At 42.0% G+C, this 24,305-nt stretch overlaps 1 long non-coding RNA gene across 9 annotated transcripts in view; it reads right to left on the reverse strand.

The window, feature by feature from the left end:
- LOC114224711 (uncharacterized) overlaps nucleotides 1-24,305 on the reverse strand; it is a 50,913-nt gene that overhangs the window by 11,705 nt on the left and 14,903 nt on the right. For 6 of the 9 annotated variants that reach the window (XR_015767040.1, XR_015767041.1, XR_003612444.2 and 3 more), the window contains exons 1-2: nucleotides 12,935-12,953; nucleotides 2,757-2,859 (exon numbers count right to left, since the gene is read on the reverse strand). This is a non-coding gene — a long non-coding RNA (uncharacterized LOC114224711). Of the gene's footprint in view, nucleotides 1-2,756; nucleotides 2,860-6,624; nucleotides 6,702-12,934; nucleotides 12,954-13,489; nucleotides 13,739-24,305 lie in introns of those variants that run through there. The other 3 variants (XR_015767036.1, XR_015767038.1, XR_015767039.1) reach the window with 3 other exon arrangements.

Below are 24,305 nucleotides of genomic sequence, written 5' to 3' on the forward strand. Positions count from 1 at the left end.
TAGAATGTAAAATTATAATCATGAAGAATGTGACCATTCATCCATCAATAATCTTTTATAAGCTCAGACTTAAAGATGTCTCTCAATTAGGAAAACAAGGTAGTACGGTGTAAAATAGAGAACACAAGCTTTGAAATTAAAGGACTGTTATTGGCCATTAAAGGGAACTAATGAAGATGGGGGCCTTCCAGAATTATGATTTGGGGTCGATATAGTAGACTGGGTGGGCATGGAAGAGATTCACTGCCCTCTCCCACCATCTTTCTCTAAACATATATAACCCCCTAATAACAGACTTAAATGGGTAGCCCAGTTTACAAGATTTCAGAAACTGGTCCAATATATAAAGGAAACCAAAGCCAGAGTGGTAATGAAGAGCAGAAGCAGCATGGCCTGGGGGTATCATACCCAAATAAAGGTCTTATCAGCTGGGAGTTGAGGTTTTAACACACTGAGACAGAAGATTTAGTTCCCAAACCATGGGGAAAAGATGGTCATGAATAATGTCAGGAATCTCAAATTTTCATTTCTTTCATGAACTTATGAGTAGAAAATCTCTTCCTATGTGCCTGGAGAAGAAACAAGAAGATAGCCACCTACTCTGACCCTCGGACCAAAAGGGCCACCCACAATATATCAGAATAGAGGTGTGAGGTCTGAATTTACAATTTGAATATGGTGAGACAATCCTCATGCTAAGAAATTAATATAAAAATTCTGAAATGGGTGAAGTCACTAGAAACACAGAGGAGGCCCTGTAAATCTGTTCTTAGAGACATTTCTTTACCCCCTGTGATGAACTGAATTATAACCCCCACAATTCATACATTGAAGCTCGAGCCCCTTGTGTGATTATAATTAAAGACAGGGCCTTTAAAGAGGTAATTAAGGTTCAACGAGGTCATAAAGATGGACCCCCGATCCAGTAGGACTGGAGTCTCTCTGAGAGGAGGAAGAAGCATCAGGATGCACACACAGAGGAAAGACCATGTGGGGATGAAGTAAAAAGGGCCAGCTTCAAGGCAAGGGCAGAGGCCTCAGGAGAAACCAAACCTGCTGGCAACACCTTGATCTTGGACTTCTAGCCTCCAGAACTGTGAGAAAATAAATTTCTATGTGGAAGCCACCCAGGCTGACTGACACTCCTGGTTACATGGCAGTCTGGATACACTCACTGAAGATAAATTCACAAGAAACATGTATAGACCTTACAAAGAGAGGGAGTCAGAAGGAACATCAAACAGGAGAATTTGCACTCCCCAAAACTAAAGGTAATAGGTTAAGCTGAAAAAGGTTATAAAATAAGTCTGTTTAAAATATTTAGAGACAAAAGAAGGTGTACAAACTGTAAGTCAAGTACCGGGTAATATGGGAAGAACATGTTTTTGAAAGGAAACTATATATACACTGTAGAAATAAAAGGTATAATTATTGAGGGGCACCTGGGTGGCTCAGTCAGTTGAGCGTCAGACTCTTGATCTCAGCTCAGGTCTTGATCTCAGGGTCATGAGTTTGGGCCCCACATTGGGCTCCATGCTGGGCGTGGAGCCTACTTAAAAAGGGGACAGTATAATTACTGAAATTAAAAGTGTACTACAGGGGCACCGGGCTGGCTCAGTCAGTAGAGCAGCCCACTCCTGATCTTCCAGTCGTGAGTTAGAGCCCCAGATTGGGTGTAGAGATTACTTTTTTTTTAATGTCATAGGTGGGAAAATAGCCCATGAGACCCAGGCAAATAGAAAATTAGTGAATTGAAATATAAATCTTAAAAAAAAACCTTGCAGCATAGGATGAAAATAGAAAAGAGAGGCGGGACGCCTGGGTGGCTCAGCTAGTTAAGTGTCTGCCTTTGGCTCAGGTCATGATCCCAGGGTCCTGGGATCGAGTCCCGCATCAGGCTCCCTGCTCAGTGGGGAGCCTGCTTCTCCCTCTGCCTGCCATTTCCCCTCCTTGTGCTCTCTCTCTCTCACACAAAAATATAAATAAAATCTTAAAAAGAAAAGAAAAGAGAGGCTACGATACATAAAGGACAGAATGAGAAATCTCAAAATATGTCTGGTAAAAATTACCCAAAAAATCAACAGAAAAAAATAGAGGAGGTGGTGGTATTTGAAAAGTTAAAGGCTGAAAATTCCCTGAATTAAAAAAGGAACCTGTCTTTGGTTTAAAGGAACATATCGGTGATGTGGAAAACAAAGGCAAAAGAAATGTAGCTTAAATTAAAATCTCTTTGCAGCTTGCAGCCCATTGACAGATGCCTGAAACACACAGGGCATGACCTTCCTCCAGGAACCCGTAGCTACCTTAGTGGCTTAATGTTTAAAAGGAACCTTATCTTGACAGCAGCTGATCCCTCAAGGTCCTGAAAGACTTGCTTCCAGATTCCTTGGAGACTGGTGCTATCCCTCACCCCCACTAATTAAAAAGTACACAAGTAGTCACTCCTCACAATCCCACTGTAGCTCTTTCTGCCCACAGGTCCTGTCCCGTGAGTAGAGTAAGGGTTAAGGTGCAGGCGGTAGAGCTAGGAGGCCCCTGACTCTCCGACTGGGCTTCGAAACTACCCCTGGCAGGTGGAGATGCTGAGGCAGAGCAGAACAAGACATAAGAGAACAAACCAAGAAGGTACAAGAATCTTAAGGCCACAAGCTTCCCAGTCAGTTCTCAACGAAAGACTTCCATTAAAAGCCCTCAGTGGCAACCCATTCAGGACCCTTCTCACTCTAGAGAGCTTTTTCTTTCCTTTATGTTCTCACCTTCACTTAATATAACTTTCACTTCACTTCACCCTCTTGTGTCCATGAGATTCCTTCTTCAACTCCGTGAGACAAGAACCCTGCAAGCCTGCAACATCAGGGCCTAAGCAGGAAAAATAAAAACATAATCCCAATGAAACATATCATAATGAGCTAGCAAATATAAAAAACAAAGAAAAAAAGTCTTGAGAGCCACCAGATTATGTATCAGAGAATGGCAATCATACTGGAGAAAACTTAACAACAGTAGTCAAATGACAATGGAGTGATATTTCAAAGTTCTGAGGGGGAAAAAACTGTCTCCCCAGAATTCTATCCCAGTGACACCATCACTCAAGACCGAGAGCAAAATAAAGATGCTTTCAGAAAAGCAAGTTTACTATTTACAGACATGCTTGAAATAACTGGTTAAAATGTACTATATAGGAAGAATGGATTTGAGTGGTATGCCAGAAGCAATGGTAAGGGGCGCCTGGGTGGCTCAGTTGTTAAGCATCTGCCTTCGGCTCAGGTCATGATCCCAGGGTCCTGGGATCGAGCCCCACATTGGGCTCCCTGCTCTGCAGGAAGCCTGCTTCTCCCTCTCCCTCTGCCCCTGCTTGTGTTCCCTTTCTCGCTGTGTTTCTTTCTCTGTCAAATAAATAAATAAAATCTTTAAAAAAAAAAAAAAAGAAGCAATGGTAAATACATTGGTTATCTTCATCAGCATTTACTGTAAATAATAATGATAGCACTAAGACTGGCAAATGAGGTGAAGGTCAGGGAGAGGGGAGAGACCACAGTAAATGGAAAACACAGAATAAGATAATAGAAAAAAAATCCAATGTATCAGTACACAACATAAATGTAAATAGATCACATTTGTCTATTAGATTTTGACTCCAGGGGTGCCTGGGTGGCTCAGTTGGTTAAGCATCTGCCTTCAGCTCAGGTCATGATCCCGGGGTCCTGAGATCGAGTCCCACATCGGGCTTCTTGCTGAGCAGGGAGCCTGCTTCTCCCTCTGCCTGCCTCTGTCTCTCTCTCTCTGATAAATAAATAAAATCTTTAAAAAAAAAAAAAAAGATTCTGACTCCATTTACAAAATCCAGCTGGATATTGTTCTAGTCTTTGTGGCTTGCATTCATACTAATGAGAAGTGAGTTGGCTGTCATTCTTATCTTTGTTACTCCGTAATGTATCCTTTTTCTCTAGCTGCTTATGAGATTTTTTTTAATTGTTTGTTTTAAGTAATTTGATTATGAAATTACAGTAGCACTTATCCCCAAATTGATCTATAGATTTAACAAAATCATAACAAACTTTTTATAAGAATTTTTAAGGTAGAGATTGATAAGTTTATTGCAAAATTTATATGAATATGAAAAGGATCTAAAATAGCCAAAACAACTTTCTAAAAAAGGTTGGAGGACGTATAGTACCTGATTTATACTAATTGATCTCAAATCTTATTATAAATCAGTAATAATCAAGACAGTATAATCAAGACAAATGGATTAATGGAACAGAACAGAGTCCAGGAAAAAATCCACATATATGTGGTAGACTGATTTTTTTTGACCAAAATACAAAGGCAATTCAGTAGACCAAAAACTAGTCTTTTCAACAAATGGTGCTGAAACAGCTGGATATGGATTCACAGTAAAAAAAAATGAACTTCAATCTATATCTTGCACCATAGGCATAAATTAAATGGATCAGAGATCCAAATGAAAGAACTAAAACTACAAAACTTCCAGGAGAAAACATAGGAGAAAATTTTAGTGGCCTTGGTTTGGCAAAGATTTCTCAAATAAGTCACAGCAGCACAAACTATAAAAGCAACCCCCCTCCCCCGCTCCACATCCTTCTACCTGTTTCAGAGAACCACTGATCTGGTTTCTGTCTATGCAAGAGTTTCTTTTATTTTTTAGAAATTTCATATAAATGGAAACATAAATAGACAGTCTCTCGTGTCTGGGTTCTTTTGCTTAGTATGTTTTGTTTTGTCTTGTTTAAAGATTTATTTATTTATTTATTTATTTATTTATTTATTTATTTGAGAGAGAGAGAAAGCATGTGCACATGCACGCATGAATAGGGAGAGGGGCAGAGGGAGAGAATCTTCAAGCAGACTCCCTGCTGAGCACAGAGCCTGTTGCAAGGCTTTATCTCACAACCCATGAGATCATGACCTGAGCCAAAACCAATAGTCAGACACTTAACTAACTGAGCCACCCAGGCGCCCCTCACTTGGAATGTTTTTGAGCTTCATTCTTGTTGCATATATCAGTAGTTTTGTTCGTTTGTTTAATCCCAGGTACTACTCCGCTGGCGGGAGACAGTCCACCTTCTGTTTATCCATTCTCCAGCTAATGGACTTTTGGGTTGTTGCCACTTTGAGGCCATTATGACTAATGCTATTATGAATAGTCACAAGTGAAGGAGTACAAGTCTTTGTGTGGATGTTAGGTTTTCATGATTCCTGGAGTTATTCACTTCCCTAGGAATGGAATTGCAAGATCGCATGGTAAGTGTATCTATTTAATCAACTTCAAAAATGATTTACAAAGTCGCTGCTATTACTTTACATTCCACCAGAAAAGTAATAATGTTTCAGTCTCTCCATATCCTCATTAACACTTGTTATTGTCTGTTTTATTGAGTAGAGCCAGTATAGTGGGTGTATAGTAGTACCTTATTTTGATTTTAATTGCATTTCCCTAATGATGTTGAGTATCTTTTTATGTACCTATTAATCATTCCTATATCATTTCTGCTGACTATTCAAATATTTTGTCCTTTTAAAAAATTGGGTTTCTGGGGAGCCTGTGTGGCTCAAAGTGTTGAGCCTCTGCCTTCGGCTCAGGTCATGATCCCAGGGTCCTGGAATCGAGTCCCATGTCGGGCTCCCTGCTCAGCGGGGAGTCTGTTTCCCCCTCTCCCTCTGCTCATACTCTCTCTATATATCTCTCTCTGTCTCAAATGAATAAATTTTTTTTAAAAATCTTGAAAAAAAATAAAAAATTGGGTTTCTTATATTAGTACTGATATGAGAGTTCTTTATATATTCTGCATACGAGTTCTTTGTCAGATGTATAATTTGCATAAATTAACTCCTAGCCTGTGCTTTGTGGGGGTTTTTTTTTTTTCATTTTTAATGTGTCTTTTGAAGAACAAAAGTTTTTTCATTCTGATGAATTTTTGTGTACCAATTTTTTCTTTAATATGTAATACTTTTGGTGTCATATGTAATAAATCTTTATCTTTTCTAAGAAGACTCTACATAATTTCTCCTCTGTTTCTTCCCAGAAGTTTTATAGCTTTAGTTCTTACATTTAGATCTATGATACAATTTTTATTCTTTTTTGTGTATTGAGTGAGGGGTTTTTTTGTTTGGTTTGTTTTTTAGCACATGTACAGTTTCTGCACTAGATGTTGAATAACAAATACAACAAAGAAAAAAGACCAGAGAGAGAGAGACTGTCTTTATATATAAGATAGATTGAACAGTCGTATATAAATATAATCGTTAGTCTGGAAGATTTTATACTATCTCAGGACCTTTTGTAAGAAACGGGAAGCATTTTGGGGCTCCCATCTCATGTTGGCTAAAGGTTTGCCCTTTGGGTGTTAAACCCTCGTGCTTTCAGTTTGCATATATGTGGACACACGACTATTTCTGAGTTCTACACCATGGGGTCAACGGGGAAGCCCCAGGACCGGAAGCTGGAGACTACAGCCTGTGCCTGAAGCAAGATGCTTGCAAGCTGCACCCTCGTGAAACGAATTAAAGCCAGGAGAACTGGTCACAGAGGCAGGAACGAAGCTCAGCTAAACCAGGAGATCTTGCAGTGACACACAAGAAGTGTCTAATACCATGTCTTACCTCTCCAAAAAGAGGATCTGTAGTTGCAGGAATGTTTTTCTGGACCACAAAGTGACAGAATGCAAGGCGGTATGGTTGCAATCCGATTACACAGCAGTGATAGTGTGGAGCAAATTATCTGTGTCATAGCAAGGGAGACAGCTGCGTTAGCTCGGGGACGTAGAGATTAACCTCCGCAAGGAGGCTAGAGGGAGATTAGGGACAAGACCAAAGGGCAGTATCAGCAGCAGTGACGCTTCTGAGTCCCCTGGCATAATCAATGTCTGCCCAAGGCTCCCTGGTGAGTGCCATGGGAACCAGCAACAGTTGGGTCAAGTACAGAGCAGGAGGGTCATGGGGAACAAAGGGAGCAAGATCTCCACTTTCAAGACCACTGTGGCTTAAGAGGCAATTGGGAACTTCATTACTTAAACCTATCAGGCAGGCAGTATCCCTCATCTCAGGTGTTGCGGGAATGAAAATGACCCCCACCTGTGGAAAAGTGCCTTGGGGAGGAGGCTACAGTGGAAGCAGGAACAGCGCTTCCTGGCACTGGGGAGGCTAGATGGTGTCTCCTCCATCGGACCTGGGGGAGTCAGAGAGGTCTGACTCCTCCAAGGGAAGAGTGAAACTGAGGTTGGGGGATGAGAATGTGTGTGACAATGATTGTCTGATCCCAGGGTTACACTCAAAATACTTAACCTCAGCCATGGCATGGGCACTAATTAGTAAGAACAGATGCTAGCAGTAAACAATCAGTGGGTCATAACTCTGATGAACACTGGCCCTGACCCAGGCCTTGCCTTGCATCAGCTAAGGCAGCTTACAGGAAGGGTAACATTAGGTGACAGATTTCCTCCTGTGTGCCAACCTTCATCTATTCATAGCTACTGCTTAGAGTGCTGTGTTGAGACAAATTCTAGCGGTTATATCCCAGCTTAGTGGGAATGATCATTGTGATCCGTGATCAACTAGTGATGTCTGCTACAGTCACAGGGCTGGAAATGTCAGCAGATGGGCTGTGTGACAGATTAACTGCCCCTGGGTTAAATGTTTACATTCAATCCATCTTACAAACATTTATTGGTCATACACTGTGTGATTGCCCTTGTTAAATACAAAGTTGATACAAACATGAAAACGGCACAATTCCTATGCTAAGGAAGACCTCAGTCTAGTTAGGAAAATAGATATATAAACAGAAGTTTAACACAAATGATCATTACATCAATAGAGATATATACAAGGTATCATTATAAAAACACAAAGGAACACAATGTTAATAGAATTGTCCAGGTATATTAATTGAGATAGGATCATAAATGATTAAAATCATAGAGCTCATGTAAAGAAAAAAGAAGAATTAGGGCAGAAAATACCCACTTTCTAAACTTCCCTGCAGGGAGCCTGGGTGGCTCACTCGGTTAAGCATCTGCCTTTAGCTCAGTTCATGATCCCGGGGTCCTGAGATCGAGCCCCATATCAGGCTCCCTGCTCAGGGGGAAGTCTTCTTTTCCCTCTGCCCCTCCCCCCTGCTTGTGCTTTCTTTCTCACACTCTCTCAAATAAATAAAATAAAATTTCCTAAAATAAATTAAGTAAATAAACTTCCTTGCATAAAGTACAGAAGGCATGGGAAATGAACACTTGGAGTTGTCACCATCTTTATCCTCCAAGCCTGTCTACATTTTGGGGTATTTGTAGCTTAGGTCTACGGCAAACTGGTGGCCAACTAGTAAGCTTCCAGTTCTCACACAAGTACATTTTCTGTAAATTTGTCCACGCATTCCCAAGGTTTTGTGGATTCTGGGGCAGACGGCACTGCCATCACACTGTGTGCACACCTCCAGGGTGGGCTGTTTGTCACTGGCAGACAGTGGAGGAGAGAGAGCTGGGGAGCAGAGGAACGGGCTTAATAAAACTTCTTTAATTCTCAACTCCTTTAAAAAGAGAAATACAGAGATGAAAAGAAATCACTAAATCTACTTACTCCTTCAGTGAAGGCCTTGGAAAACAGCATTTTTTTTTAAAGCACATGAGATCAGAACTAAAGACAGTAAATTCCACCAAATGGATGGAGAAAAAAAAATACATGTTCTCTTCAGTAAGAGCAAATGTGACTACATTCAGTTATCCTGTTTTTCCCACCCTGGGTGTGGAGAGGAGCCAAGGATTCTGACTCTGCTTTCCCTGGCACATACCAGCTGAACGATGGGCTCCATGAACCAGCTGTGCCAACCTTCACCTTGAGCTGAAGGCAGAGGTGTGACGAAACTGAAGCCCAGAGAGGTCAAATGACTTGCTCCAAATCATTCATTCATTCATTTCACAGATATTTGTGAGCATCAACTCTGTGCTGGGTTCTGTACAATACCTGCAGACCCCATTACAGAGGCAAATTCCAGAGTAGAATCTATAATCTTAAATACTGAGATCAGGGGCTTTTTCTAGCACTGCTTTCCACCCTGGCAGTCCTGTCTATGGGTATTGAAGGCACAGGGGAATTTGATTCCAGGAGACCTGGGCTGCAGGACCAGGGCTGTAGGACAGAGATAAGCAGCAGAGTCTCTATCCTAGGTGAGGGAGAGGCTCTGACATTCCTTGGATACTGAAGAGAACAGAAGTGAGTACAGCTTCGAACATTCTCATAGTCTCGGAAGGGAGTGAAGAGTGAGCCCAGAAGGAGAGGGACCTCCTGAGTTTCAGAACCCCATATGGGGGCAGAACCTCAGGGGCATGGGCTGGATGGTACCCCAGAAGGGGTTGTGCCTGGAGTCCTTGGGTCCCAGCCTCAGCAAGCCTGTTCTGGGCTGGCTCGTCATGGAAGTCCTGGCCTCACCCAGGCTTTAAGGGCTGTAAGAGCTCATACCCAAGAACAGAAGGCCCCCTCCCCCAACACTGGCCTGCATGAGACTGGAGGACTTTGCAGGACCCTGATGGTCAGGCAAAAGAACCACAATCACGACCAAGATTAAATTTTTAACAATCTCTAGAGAATGAGAGCTTGGGGATTTTCTTTTAAAAAATGAAATAATCCATTGTCTCTTGGTCTGAGGCATGACCCATATTTATAGAGCCAGGCTATTTATTTAGACCAGTGTTTTTCAAGCTCTATGGCCCACTAATAGGTCATGAAATCAGTTTAGTGACTCTTGACCAGCCATTTTTCATTAACTGAAAAAGAAAGGAAAGGAAAACATCCCAGTGCTGGTTCAGGATTTCTTTTTTCAGTTACAGGTCAGTATGTGTATATAGGGTAGCAAGGTAAATATATTTTATAGTCTGGGTCACGGTCAAAAAGTTTAAGAGGCATTAAACTAGACCACATCACTATGGGTGAATAACTCCCTGCCAGCCAGCCACTCGTATTCTCTCTCCTGTTTCTACAGGAGGAATTAGGCTAATGCTTCCCAATCCTGGATCCTTAAGTATTGGGGATATTACAAGCTATTTTCAGTAATCATAACCAGCACTTAGGAAACCTATCCTGGGCAAGGGGCATCCACGACACTTCATCTCCATTTTCTAGTTAAGCTCACTCAGACCTATGTATTTAGTGGAAGAGGTGGATTTTAAATCCAGGTTCTTCTGACTCTAAAACAATGCCTTTTCCAATATACTACACTGTGTTCCCTGTCCTTCAAACACTCATAAAGTTTATTGAAATATAAAAGAGCCTACAATAAGGCTGCTCAACCCAAACAGAACAGGCTTGAGAATATTTTGTCAAGTTGGCAGATTCATGTAATAAGTCAAGTAATAGAGGACGTGTATGAAGAATTCTATAAATTACACAGCAAAATTAAAACAGCAGGTGGTATCAAGGTCAGACAAGACTGTTCTGGAGTCTTTTCCTCAGAGCTCTCAGACGCAGTAAGTTATTCACCACTTAGGATTGGCCTAATCATGCCTACTGGTGGCTTCTTTCTGGAAATTTCCATGGGCATGGGAGCCTACGTTTTGCCATCTCCTGCTTCTTCCTGTCCTGCTGTGGCTGCCTCCACTAGCTCTCCCCTACTGCCTCATTTCCTCACATCAGAACTCCTTCCTTTTCCCCTGAGCATCTGTCCCTCTCACTCTGGACCCCGGCTTATCAACTTACCAGGTTTCTCTCTTCTGGCAGAAAAAGAATTTTATGGCCCATCAGAGTGCATTTTTGTATTAACCTCAGGCTCCATTTCCTACTTTATCCTTGTTTTTATTTTTATTTTTGTTCTCCTGCTTAGGGCTATGTCTTCTTGCTATAGTCACTGTATCTCTGTAAGCCACCTTAAAGCCTTTGGGGAACAAGATAAGGATAGAAATAAATTTTTTAAACCTACAAATAGAGATAGTTTCATGTCCCTGTTTTTCCAAGTCAGTAATGTCTTTCTTCCTGTGTTTCATGTAGGCTTGGTGGAACGGGTCCCCAGCATGGAAAATTACTGAGTCACCTCATCTCATGGATCCATTAGGAGTCTGTTCTATTTTGCAACTTGGCATCTTTTTTCCTCTGGATCCAGAACAGTTATGTCCAGAATTGTCCAAGAATTGAATAGACACTCCCAGCCTGAGAGCTAACGCTCACCTGGTTGACTCTAAAACAACCTCATCCTCGGGTTTTTGTCCTTGTTTATTATTTTAATAATGTACCTTCAAAAGTACACCAATAAGATTCATCATAGTATTTTTGTCCTTAGCTTCGAGCTAACATCAAGAGGATGTTTATTAAAGGAAGAAGGAAATCCACAGCATGATTAAAAAGAAGAAGTCACCAGGAGCACAGTTCCTCAGAGTCTACTAACTATAGACTCACAGAACACTCAGTGGGGGAAAATCTAGCCTCCTGCACATGTGTCTTCCACAAAGACTACTCAAAGCTGACCCAGTGTGTTGCTGGTTTGCTCACACAGCCCTGAGCCATCTAGTAAGTAATTGATGTTTACTGAGTTCCTGCTATGTGCTAGAAAAAATGGTGCTTAAGTTTATATTTCTAAGCAGGGGAATCTTTTTAAAAATTGAAACATTACACTTAATGTACCTTTTCCCATTAGCATAAAGGCACTGCACCACTCCCAGCTGGTGTGCCTCCCCAGATTTGCTTATCTTGACCCCTGACCCCTGGGCTCCAGGTCCTTGCTCCAGGAAGAGCCACAGTTGCATCACCACTACCCGGCACTGCCTCCGGCCTTGCCTCTCTTGGCCAGCGGAGGCCACCTAACATCTGCCACAGCCCCAGCACCCTGGTGTGAGCCAAACAGATTCCAGGGGCTCTAACTGGGGCTGGGTAACACACACACAGACCCAGGGAGTTAATGCCCCAGAGAGTGTGCTTTGGCAATGAGAGGAGATAGAAGGAGCTGACAGAGAAATTGCTCACTCTTGTTCCCACTCCAGTGGCAGTCTGCCGTCCCCAGAGCAATGATTCCACACAGCCTCTACAGAATGTCCTGTGTGCAACTGCTCTCTTCTTGGGACGCTGGGGCGGACTCTGAATTACACCACTTTTTATTTGTTTTCCCTCCTTCCCTGCCCCCACCTCAGTCCTTTCCCTGCACCCTCAAGCCCTGGGATTCCCCACCTGCCACCCATACTGTCTGGTGGCGCTGTTGTCTCGGGAACCTGGGTGGAGGCTGGTGATCCTGGTCTAGTAGCCTCCCTGGACCAGTCTGCACTTAAAATTATACATAGAAACACACATCAGATTCCAACACATTGAAAAGCAATTTGGATCTTCACAGAAGTATTTTAAAGCTACTTAAAGAGAAGGGAATTTGCACCATATTCCACGTGGAAACTTTCCCCAAAGTCCCATTTCAATATCATTTTCTCCCCAAAGTCCCATTTCCCATTTCAGCAGCTCAAATTTCCCCACAGTACCTCCAGCCCCTCAAAGCCCTGTCAGCCTCTCTCCCACTCAGTTAGAAATCTTCTCTTAACTTTCCTCTCCCTTCTCTCACCAAACTTGAATTTTACAAACTTCTCATTTGAATTACGCCCTTCCCCACCCGCCGCCAAGAACAGCCGATACACAACCGTATGAAGGAAGGCTTCTCCATAGGAGGGTAACAGAGGGCTATGACTGATAAGAGTTATAATCCAGGGGTAAATCCCTTAATACTATTACTACTTTTATTGTTACTATCCATCCGCACCTTCTTACACCATTTGACCTCGAAACCAGTGGCACGTGCTGGGAAGAGGGCTGGCAAGGTCTAAGAGAGCCATGTGTGGTGGGGACACAGTGTGCACCCAGCTGGCACACACAAGGGGTAGATCAAGGCAGACCCAGGGCTCCAGGCCGCCCAGCCTCGGAGCCCAAGGGGTCCTGCTCCCGGTCCAGGGCTCCTCACCTGCACGCAGGGATGTCTGTTCTCCCCCACCCCCATCTCCTGGGGTCACCTAAACCCAGAGAGGAAGGAAGTGACTGGAGCAACCCGTGGACAGGAGGCAGTGTCCCCGCCCCGATGACGGACACAGCCAGGAAGCAGCCAGCCCCCCCCCCACCCCCCACCCCCGCCCAAGTCACGCTGAGCGGGCCGTGACTCAGCCAGAGGCAGCAGGTCCCTTGATGAAACCCTTTAAGTCTGCCCCGGGGCTGATTGGTTACTCAGCAGAGGATGTGCCCCGCTTGTTATCTGCGGAAAACAGGGCAGGGTCCTGTTAGACTGCCCCTTTTGAACAATGAGCAATCTTCCCCCTCACAATGCAGTTTCCCTCTGATGCAACCAAAGATAAAGCAACGAGGCGCTTCCGCCCAGAGGAGGGGGAGGGGCCGGCCCCGGGGCGCCCAGCACGTCTGCGTCTCGTCTGTCCCCGGGGAAAGGACCAGCCAGGAAGGGACAAAAACCTTCCGGATCAGCACAGCGCCGCACGATGAAACTGGCACTCCGGGGGTTTTTCCCCACCTGCCTTCTCTCCACGGGTTCCCTCGGAACTGAAATGTGAGCTCCTGAGCAGCACACGCTCCAGCACAGTCTGGTGCACGTTGCCTTGGCAGGTGGTCCTGGAGGAAGTTTTCTCCTCTTGGTTTGGTGACTCAGGGCTGGCTCGCGCACAAACACCAGGCAGCAGCCCCAGGGACTGGAGGAGCCATCCGTCCCCGCTCCTTCCCGTCTTCGTGGGGCCCACAACCCCCGAAACCTGCGTCAGTGCATTTGGTTTCCCAGTGAGAGAGAAAGCTTTAAAGGTAAACTCTCTCCCGGAGGTGGAGCGCACAAGCAAATACCGAGAACTGGCTGCCACTTGTCATAAAATCCATGAGACAAGAAACAACCAAACCCACGGAGAATGAGGCCCCAGGCTGGACCAGAACTATCCCTTTCATCACGTTGCTTCTTGCCATTTCACTGGAAAGAATTAAGACAGATTTCACAGCTTTGTGTATATGGAATGTCTGGTTCACTGCATGTAAGTGAACTCATACCATTCTGATTTTATAGTCAGTTCAGCCACTTTAGAAGAATTATGCTGTTATCTCCATAGAGTCCAGAATTTGCAAAAGTCTAGGTACCTAGCAGGGGATACCTGAAAATCAGCAGGCCCTACCTTTTAAACTGTTACTATTAATTTTATTTTGAGTAGATAATACATTCATGTATTCAAATACCAAATCCATATAAAATAATACACATTCGGAATTCTTCCACCCTGGGGCACCTGGGTGGCTTAATCGGTTAAGTGTGGACTCTTAATTTCAGCTCAGGTAGTGATCTCAAGGTCCTGGGATCGAGCCCAGCATCTGGCTCTGTGCTCAGCATGGAGTCTGCTCCAGATTCTGTCTCTCCCTCTCCCTCTGCCCCTCCACCTGCTCTCTCTCTCTCTCAAATAAATAAATAAAATCTTAAAAAAAGGGGGCACCTGGGTGGCTCAGTCGGTTAAGCCACTGCCTTCGGCTTGGGTCGTGATCCCGAGGTCCTGGGATCGAGCCCCACATTGGGCTCCTTGCCCTGCGGGGAGCCTGCTTCTCCCTCTCCTCCCCACTTGTGCTCTCTCTCACTATCTCTGTCTCTCTCTCTCTCTCAAATAAATAAATAAAATCTAAAAAGAAAAAAAAATTAAAAAAAAGAAAAAAAGAATTCTTCCACCCTGTCCACACTCCTCACTGTCCCCATAAGTCACCATTTTTATTACTTTCTTATCTAACCATTCAATGTTTCTTTATGCAAGTACAAACAAAAATAAATATATTAACATGATAGTCCGATTAATGGCCGCCCAAAGATGTCCTGGAACTTCTGGAACCTGTGACTCTGCTACTTTTTGTGGCAAAAGGAGCTTTGCAGATGCGATTAAGTGAAGGATCCTTAGATGTGGAATTACCCAGGTGGGCCCAATGTCATCCTTACAGGAGGAAGGCAGGAGGGCCAGAAATGAGAAAAGACAACAGAGACACTGGAAAGTACTACACTGCTGGCTATGAAGATGGAGGAAGGAGCTGTGAGCCAAGGAATTCAGGCAGCCTCCAGAAGCAGGGAAAGGCAAAGACAAAGATTCTCCCCTGGAGCCTCCAGAAGGAATGCAGCCCTGCCAATCCATTTTATTTTATTTTTTGTTTAAAGACTTTATTTATTTATTTGTCAGAGAAAGAGAGCGAGCACGAGAACAAGCCCGGGAAGCTGCAGGCAGAGGGAGAAGCAGACTCCCCACTGAGCAGGGAGCCCAATGCTCGATCCCAGGATCCTGGGTTCATGACCTGAGCCAAAGGCAGATGCTTAGCCAGCCAGGCATCCCCTGCTGATACATTTTAGACCTCTGACCTCCACAACTAGCAGAAAATAAATGTATGTTGTTTTCCACCACAAAGTTTGTGGTAATCTGCTACAGAAACAACAGAAAACAGACACAACTTATCTTCACCCTTTTCTTAAAAAAAAATTAGCACACCCGGGTTGGGCATTCCAAAGTCTTGGTGCAGTTTTAGGCTTTAGTAACTTCAGAAGTACAAATACTATAAACTTGCAAACAACATCATTTGAAAGTTTTATTATTTGAATCTCTTTTAGTCTTGTTTAGTCATGTAAATTTTATATAATACATATTTTTAAAATTTTGTTTCAGTATCTCTGATTGAAGATAAAAAACACTGAAACAAAAGCATTGATGTTAAAATTTCTTATTCCAAATTCACAGGACTAAATAGTGAATAAGAAATGTATACAATTAAGGGGTGCCTGGGTGGCTCAGTCAGTTAAGCACCCAACTCTTGGTTTCAGCTCAGGTCATGATTTCAGGGTTATGAGATGGAGCCCTGCATAGAGCTCTGCACTTAGCAGAAAGTCAGCTTGAGCTTCTTTCCATCTGCCCCTCCCCCCCATTCTCTCTCTCTCTTTCTCAAATAAACAAATAAATCTTTAGAAAGTTTTTATTCTGGGGCACCTGGGTGGCTCAGTCAGCTTCCATACTGCATGTACTGCTTTCAGCTCAGGTCATGATCCTGGGGTCCTAGGATTGAGATCGAGCCCCGCGTCGGGCTCCCTGCTCACAGAGAATCTGCTTCTTCCTCTGCCCCTCCCCCTGCTCGTGCTCTCTCTCTCTCTCTCTCTCTCAAACAAACAAATAAATAAAATCTTTAAAAAAATGTATACAATTAAGTTTTTGAGTCATGTCTTTTTAAGTTTATAGCCTTTATACTTCTGACATTATTAAGGTTTAAAACTGCACTGGGACTTTTGGGACACAGTGTACATTCTTAAGCACTTTGATTTTGTTAGCAATATGTCCTAGAGATCTTTCTGTCTAACATAAGAGTTTTGTAAGTCCTCTTACAGCTGCACAGCGTCCTGGCATGTTGGTGGATTAGCGTCCTGTTAATGGATAGTTGGGTTGTTTCTAATCACAAAGAGTGCTACTGTAAATAATCTTGTACATATATCATTTTATATGTATGCAAGTAGATCTGTAGAGCACATTGTCAGAAATGGGAACATGGGGTCAAACCCTACTTTTTCACAAGAGTAGGGTTTGGCAGATTGTTATCAAAAAGGGTTATAGTAATCCCTCCCATCTCTGTGCACATATCTGTTGGCAATGGAACTTTGCTGCTCCTGTCATCAAGAGGTAGAGTTTATTTCCCCACCCCTGGAATCTAAGCTGGCTTGTGACTTGCTCTGGCTAACAGGAATGTGAAGAAAGTGATATTGTAGGATTTCCAAGCCTGGGCTTGCAGCAACTTCTCTCTCTCTCTCTCCTTCTCAGAACCATGAGTCCTCTACATGAAGAAACTTGGGCTAGCCTCCACAAAGCTAAGAGACTAGTGGGAAGAGGCACAGCCAACTGTCAGCACATGTGAGATGAGCCCCAGTGGCACCAATGAATGATTGCAGACACATGCATGACCTCAGGAGTGACAGCAGGAATGCCGAGCTAAGCCCAACGACCTGCTGTTATATAAAACTACTCATTTTTGAGGTGATTCATTATGCGACAATAGACGATTGATGCCTCAGGAAAGTAGTTTTTCTTAACAAGACTGATTTTGAAATGATGTATAATATGTTAGCCACAGAAACCAATAACCAACTTATAGAGCACTCTGTGGACTCTCAGAAGTTTTCTGAGCAAGTCCTATTCAGCTAGTCTTTTTTTTTTTTTTAATTTATTTTAGAGAGAGAGAGAAGTGGGGAGGGGCAGAGGAAGAGGAAGAGAGAATCTCAAGCAGACTCCACATGGAGTGCAGAGCCTGACATGGGGCTTGATCTCAAGACCCTGAAATCAGACCTGAGCTGAAACCAAGAGTCAGATGCTCAACTGACTGCACCCCCACAGGCACCCCCCTATTCAGCTAGCCTTGTGTTTAGCTGTAGGTGTTGTAACTATTCAGATACACCCCAAACCAGAGCATGCCAAAAAAAAAAAAAAAAAAAAAAACTTGCTGGCCCATCACACTTTCTCACTTCCAGAGATAATAAAGGTTTAGTGTGTGTCTGAGCAGTGGCTACAGTAAGGGATTCCTCTCCACGAGGCATTACATTTCACAACTGGACAATTTCTATCATTAAAGGGAAAAACTCCACACCTACATCATCCCTTCTCGCACATACTAAGGCCTTTCTCAGTTCAAGAAAGAAAATGAAGAGTCTGAAAGTGCCCTGGTTAGCTTAATCTGGCTCAAAGGAAATGGTACATTTGATTTCAATTTATGAACTAGCACACCAGTATTTTTCAATGTCAAGAAAATCAATTTGATGTGTTGCAACCAGCATTTTTTAAATCATATATTTGTACCCATGTTTATAATAGCATTATTCACAATAACCAAAATGTGGAAGCAACCCATCAGCAGATGAAGAGCTAAGCAAAATGTGGTTTATACATACAATGGAATATCATTCCTCCTTGAAAAAGAAGGAAATTCTGACACATGCTACAGTATGGATGAATCTCGAGGACATTCTGCCAAGTGAAATAAGCCAATCACAAAAGAAAAAAGGCTGAATGATTCCATTTGTGCAAAGTACCTAGAGTAGTCAAATTCATAGATACAAAAGGTAGATACAAAAAGTACTTGTCAGAGGCTGGAGGGAGATGGGGAATGAGAGAATATTGTTTAATGGGCACAGAGTTTCATTTTGGGATAATGAAAAATGTCTAGAGATGGATGGTGGTGATGGGTACACAACAGTGTGAACGTACTTAATGCTATAGAACTGCATGCTTAAAATTTGTTAAAATGGTAAATTGTCTATTATGCATATCTTACCATAATAAAAAAAATAATTACAATAAAATGAAATACTATAGAGGGCGCCTGGGTGGCTCAGTTGGTTAAGTGACTGCCTTCGGCTCAGGTCATGATCCTGGAGTCCTGGGATCGAGTCCCACATCAGGCTCCCTGCTCAGCGAGGAGGCTTCTCCCTCTGACCCTCCCCCATCTCATGTACTCTCTTTCTCATTCTCGCTTCTCTCAAATAAATAAATAAATCTTTAAAAAAAAATGAAATAGCATAGAATAAAACATAGGTTACTTAGATGTGTTCCCTGTGAAAATTCATCAAGCTCTTCACTTACCATCATGTAATGTTTCTATATATTTGCTACACTTCAACAAAAGAATTATTTAAAACTGTAATAAAATAGAAAATGTCAGTTTTGATGACCCTTAATGAGAGTAAATGTTGTTTTGTGAAACTTTGGTTATAGTTAGGGGTGTGTGTGTGTAGTGAATCATGATGTAAAATGTATTTCTGATTGTGGTTTTAAAAATTTTTGAAAAAAACATTTGCTAGGGGCTAGTCTCCATTTCCTCTTGTTGTGGTTCCTTCCTTTTTGAATTTGACAGGCTTTTCCCAGTGGAAGTGATTTAATTTTATTTATTCAAGCAGAAAAATCCTTTCCCCGGGGTCTTCTCTTCGTCATAATCATTTTTCTCCATCTGACTGCTCATGGTAGCTAGATTTCATATGGTAGATTAGCCAGCAAAGTCATGTACAGACATTCTATCATCTTGCTCCATGAACTGTTCACAGAAGTATTAGCATACATTGTGATGAGAGATGATGATGTGGGCTTTCTGCTTCAACTCAGAAAAACTAGCGTTTCCTTAAGTCACAGAGTGTTTGAATTTAAAAAGCCCTCGGTGGTTATGGCTTCTAACCCCCTTCCACTCAGGTATGCTTTCTATAACATCCAAAACAGTGGGTTTTTCATCTTATGTCTAAACACTTCCAATTACAGTAAGGCACCTCAATTCATTGTAGAGTAGCTTCCATTGCAGAAAGTCTGTAAGAGCAGTTTCCTGGTAGAACTGGGTAGCAAATCTCTCTAGAGCCTGTAGAGACATCACCAGTCATCTAACAAACAGATTCTTGGACATGTTTAGTATCCACATTTCAAAGGCATCCTTCATGGAGAGTGTGTACTGGCTTATGAGTGCCCTTTATTATTTTGCTGTGCCAGCACAGTTATCCCAACACCATTTATTGAAGAGACCGTCTCTTCCCCCTTGTCTATTCTTGCCTCCCTTGTTATAAATCAAGTGATCATATAGGCATGGGTTTATTTCTGGGCTCTCTATTCTGTTTCATTGATCTGTATGTCTGGCATTTTGTTTGCTTGTTTGTTGGTTTGTTTCAAGTAAACTCCACGCCCAGGGTGGAGCCCAACACAGGACTTGAACTCACAATCCTGAGATCAAGACCTGAGTTGAGATCAAGAGTTGGATGTATAACTGACTGAGCCAACCAGGCACCCCTTTTTTTAAATTTTTAATTACTCTCCACACCCAACAAGGGGCTTGAACTCACAATCCTGAGATCCAGAGTCACATGCTCCACTGACTGAGCCAGCCGGGTGCCCCTACCTATGTGTCTGTTTTCATGCCAGTTCCATACTGTTTGTATTACTATAGTTTTATAATATAGTTTGAAATCAGGAAATTTGCCCTTCTTTCTCAAGATTCTACCTCATAGTCCCACCACTGCCCTAAAATTATACAAACAGCACCAATAATACCCCAACTCTCAAATTTAATAATCATGATCCAGACATGTAGTATTTCACTGCCCCAAATTTCTTCTCCTTGAATATTTTTAATCTCTTGATAGGGACTATGTTTTAAGTATATGTCCATATTATTGCCTGGGAGGGAGCCTACCATGGTGAATGCATAATATATTTCCAGCTTTGGATATCTGGGTTAAAACTCAGGCTCTAAATAAAGAAATGATGACCACCAGCCCAGTACCAGATTGCTGTTTTTATGAAGTCAACATACAAACACAAACTTGGGAAAGTCTGGGAACTTTTAAGGTTTTTTTTTTTTTTTTCTATTCTTCAGGTCCAAGAGCTGTTCCTTGAGTATTTAGAACTCTGCTAAAGGATAACTGTACTAGATCATGGCCATTTCCCATTTTATAAAAATCAGTACTTTCTGTTTCTTGGTAACATATTAATTTTCAATGAAGTGATTAAAAATCTTAATGAAATTATTTCTCATGTGTGACACATAGTAGTGACAGGTATATTAGATATAATTGAAGGACTCATTTGTCTTGCATAAATGAAAATCTCTATAATACCCTCTTATGGACACTAGATTTTAAAATACATGTCTACCAATCATTCAGCTGTGTTAAGTCCTAAGTGCTCTAAGTACACTGAAATACTTTGGAAAAGTGCAGACTTTGGAGCAGTGGACCTATTATCTTTGCACCCCTCTTCAGGATAACAAAAGAGAGTGTCAACCTATGAAACAGGACACAAAGCAAGAGTAGGTATGGACCCCTTAGGGCAGTGTGAAAAAAAGAGTAGTGGAAGCTTCCCATTGGCCTTCACAAGGGACCATAGGAAATTAGAACTGAAAGAAGCAAGTCAGGCCAAGAGTAACAATCAGGAGTGATGGAAACCACTTGGCACTTTGGTAGTTGATTCTAATGTACAGACTGAGGCTGATGATGAGGCTGGACCTGAGGAGTGGATGGAAACAGAAGACAGAAGTGTTATGCTGCACATCACTAGAAGAGTCTGGACAGAGATTGGATTACCCAGTGTGTGTCCACAGGTGGCCTCGACATTATTTTCATGCTTCTCACCCCTATTTCAATAGTAGACAATTTTCACTGAATTGGAATCCACTTTGTTTTAGCCTAAAAGTGAGTTTCAATAGTGAAATTGGAGACCTAACAACTTGACACAAATATGTATATCTTTGATTTATCTCTGTAGTTAGAACATAAACTCTGAGGGAGATGAGTCTTCATCAAAAAGAAGGCATGATAGAGAGGCATTAAGAATATTTATGCAATCATAATACAGAAAATGATTAAGAACCCAGGAGACAAAATATTGGCCTCCAAAGTATGAAGACAAAATTGATTTTTCAATGATGCCCTATAATATACTTTAACAAGATTTTTTAGGAGACAATGTACACCACTCTAGATATTGCTATTGGCCAGTATTTGCTGGAGTTTTAGGTTTACCAATATTCCAAGAAATTGAAACCCTTAAATGTAGATGTAGTTAGAGAAAGAAATTCAAGACCAGTATGAGAGAGAAGTTAGTCACCTTTGGGATTATTTGCCTATCACTGGGAATGTAAAATGTAGACAAGAAGAAAACATGATGATTACCATCTGCTTCATACATTTCAAATGTTCACCCCTATCCATGAATCCATGGGACTGCTACCACCTGAGTACCCCTCTGTTAGGGAGACAATGTTAGATTAACATTACTCGTGCCCCCCAAACTTCAGTTTGTTGCTCCCACAATTTGTGCAGATAACACACATTTGTGTGTGTTGATGTGATATGAACCTGATCTTTGGCAATACTAGTGGCAGAGATAACCTGGCACAGTATTACCTACCAGAAAGATGGCAGCTTCTGCCCCATTACTATGTGTGGTAACTTTAATTCCATCCTTGTTCTCTACTTTGTTTCATAAAGGAATGAAAATTGAATTGTGAAAACCTTGTTGTAGGAGAGGTACCTGGCCAGGAACAGTCTATAGATACAAAGGATTTTACCTCCTTTACATTACCCCTCAAACCTAGGCACCTCAGAGACCTGCGGTTATGAAGTAGAGCAAGTATTAAAAGTAGAAGAGAAAGGTGAGAGGTGCCGGGGTGGCTCAGTCAGTTAAGCATCCAACTCTCGGTTTTGACTCAGGTCATGATCTCAGGGTTGTGAGATCGAGCCCTGTGTTGGGCTCTGTGCTGGGCATGGAGCCCGTCTAAGATTCTCTCTCTCCCCCTGCCCTTCCCACCCCTCTCTCCCTCTCTAAAAAAAAAAAAAAAAAAAAAGACAGGTGATAAGACACAAAGTGGGAAAACACAGAAGTCCTTGTGACTCTTGAAAAACTTCATCTTCAAATGTACAGCATCATTTTAGCTCACCTGTTTACTCACATCAGTTTTGGTCACTGGAATTCCAGGAGTGAACATTTGTCTTCATGAAGTCCCAACCATGCATAATACTTTCTACTTTTCAGTAAAGGGATAAGTCACTGGGCAACTTGGGTGAATGGCTTGAATTTCCAGCTACACTATCACTACAGAACAAGACTTTTAAGTTCATGAACTTCCAAGTGAAAATAATTGCTCAGCTTATCTGCCCTATTGGCAAAGTTCAGACTCGAGCTCTCACAACCCTTCCATGAGATACACAATTTTCTTTCCATTCTTTTTTTTCTTCAAGGAATGTGAAGCTGATCCTAAGAGTTTGCATGTTCTTTTATTAAATTTCCATTTTGGAGTTTTTTGAAGAGGTTACATTAAATGATTACAGGGCTTTTTTGCTTAATGAGATAATTAACTTTACAATAACTTTTTTCAATTATGAAAAATATTTGCCAGACTAATAAATGGTTTTATTGTAAAAGAGATGTAAATGCTTTTATATTTCAAATTCTGGTAAAATTGACAATGGTTTTAAATGCAATGTACCTGCTTTAGTCCTCTTTGTAAATATCATGGTTTTAGGAAGTTATACCATGATTCGAAGTATTTTTATTATGACTCTAGCAAACCACAGCTAGTTTCCTTTTAGAGGCCTAATTTTATTGGAAGAATCTTGAGTTTGTAGAATACTAATTAGTTCATCTCAGAAATCATTATGAGTTGTTCACAAATGTCCAACAAACCAGCTTAAGTAGTTCTTGTAAAGGCGAGAGATACCTTTTTAGACAGTAAAAAATATGGACTTTTTAATCTATCTCATAATCCTCCTTAACCATCTAATACACCTGCATTTGCTGGAGAAAATTCGGAGAGACACAAGCCCACCATCATTAGGCAGAGGACAAAGCACTTCACACGGGTCCATTCTTCTGGTCTCTGTAACCTGACAGAGACATTGACTCCAGAATTCTGCCTTTGTGTCTCTGGTTTTCTTTTTCCATTTTTTAGTCAGTCTCAAGAAAAGGTCCCTAAGTTGGGATACAAGTTTTATTTTACTGAACAAATTTATAAAAATTTATTTTATTAGGGGGGCGCCTGGGTGGTTCAGTCGGTTAATCACCCGACTCTTGGTTTCAGCTCAGGTCATAATTTCAGCGTTGTGAGATGGAGCCCTGCATGGGGCTCTGCTCTCAGCAGAGAGTCTGCTTGAGGTTCTTTCCCTCTGCCCCTCCCCCCATTCTCTCTCTCTCTCTCAAATAAATAAATAAATCTTTAAAAATTTTTTATTTTGGGGCACCTGGGTGGTTCAGTCAGCTTCCATACTGTATGTACTGCCTTCAGGTCCTGGGATCAAGCCCCATATCTGGACTCACCACTCAGTGGGAAAGTCTGCTTCTCTCTCTCCCTCTGTCCCTCCCCCCTACTTGTGCTCTCTCTCACCTCTCTCTCTGTCAAATAAATAAATAAAATCTTTAAAATAACTTATTTTATTAGGCAAATTGTCTTGAAGCATAAGCTGTTCTGCCTTGAAAATGTGAGGAAATAATGGTGAAAAACTGGAAAGCTTTCCCTCCTAAGATTAGGAACAACATAGGGATACCTGCTTTTGCTACTTCTCAACATTATATTGGAAATGATAGTCAGTGTAATGAAGCAAGAAAGAGAAATAAAAGGCATCCAGATTGGTAAGGAAGAAGCAAGCCTATGGTACAACCAAGCCTCTTTGCTTGCTTTTGGTTTCCGTCGTTTGCTGCCATTGGTTGCAACACATCTTAGCGTATTCCACTCTAGGTTGCATGGAGTTAGAACTTTCTCAACTTTAAAAACATTATTACCTATAGGTGTTTCATGCAGACTATTCAAGAGCTAATTCTTCCGTCACT

The sequence above is a fragment of the Eumetopias jubatus genome, unplaced genomic scaffold (assembly GCF_037043125.1).
Source record: "Eumetopias jubatus isolate StellerSeaLion01/CBP00866 unplaced genomic scaffold, mEumJub1_p1.0 scaffold_16, whole genome shotgun sequence".
NCBI lineage: Eukaryota > Metazoa > Chordata > Mammalia > Carnivora > Otariidae > Eumetopias > Eumetopias jubatus.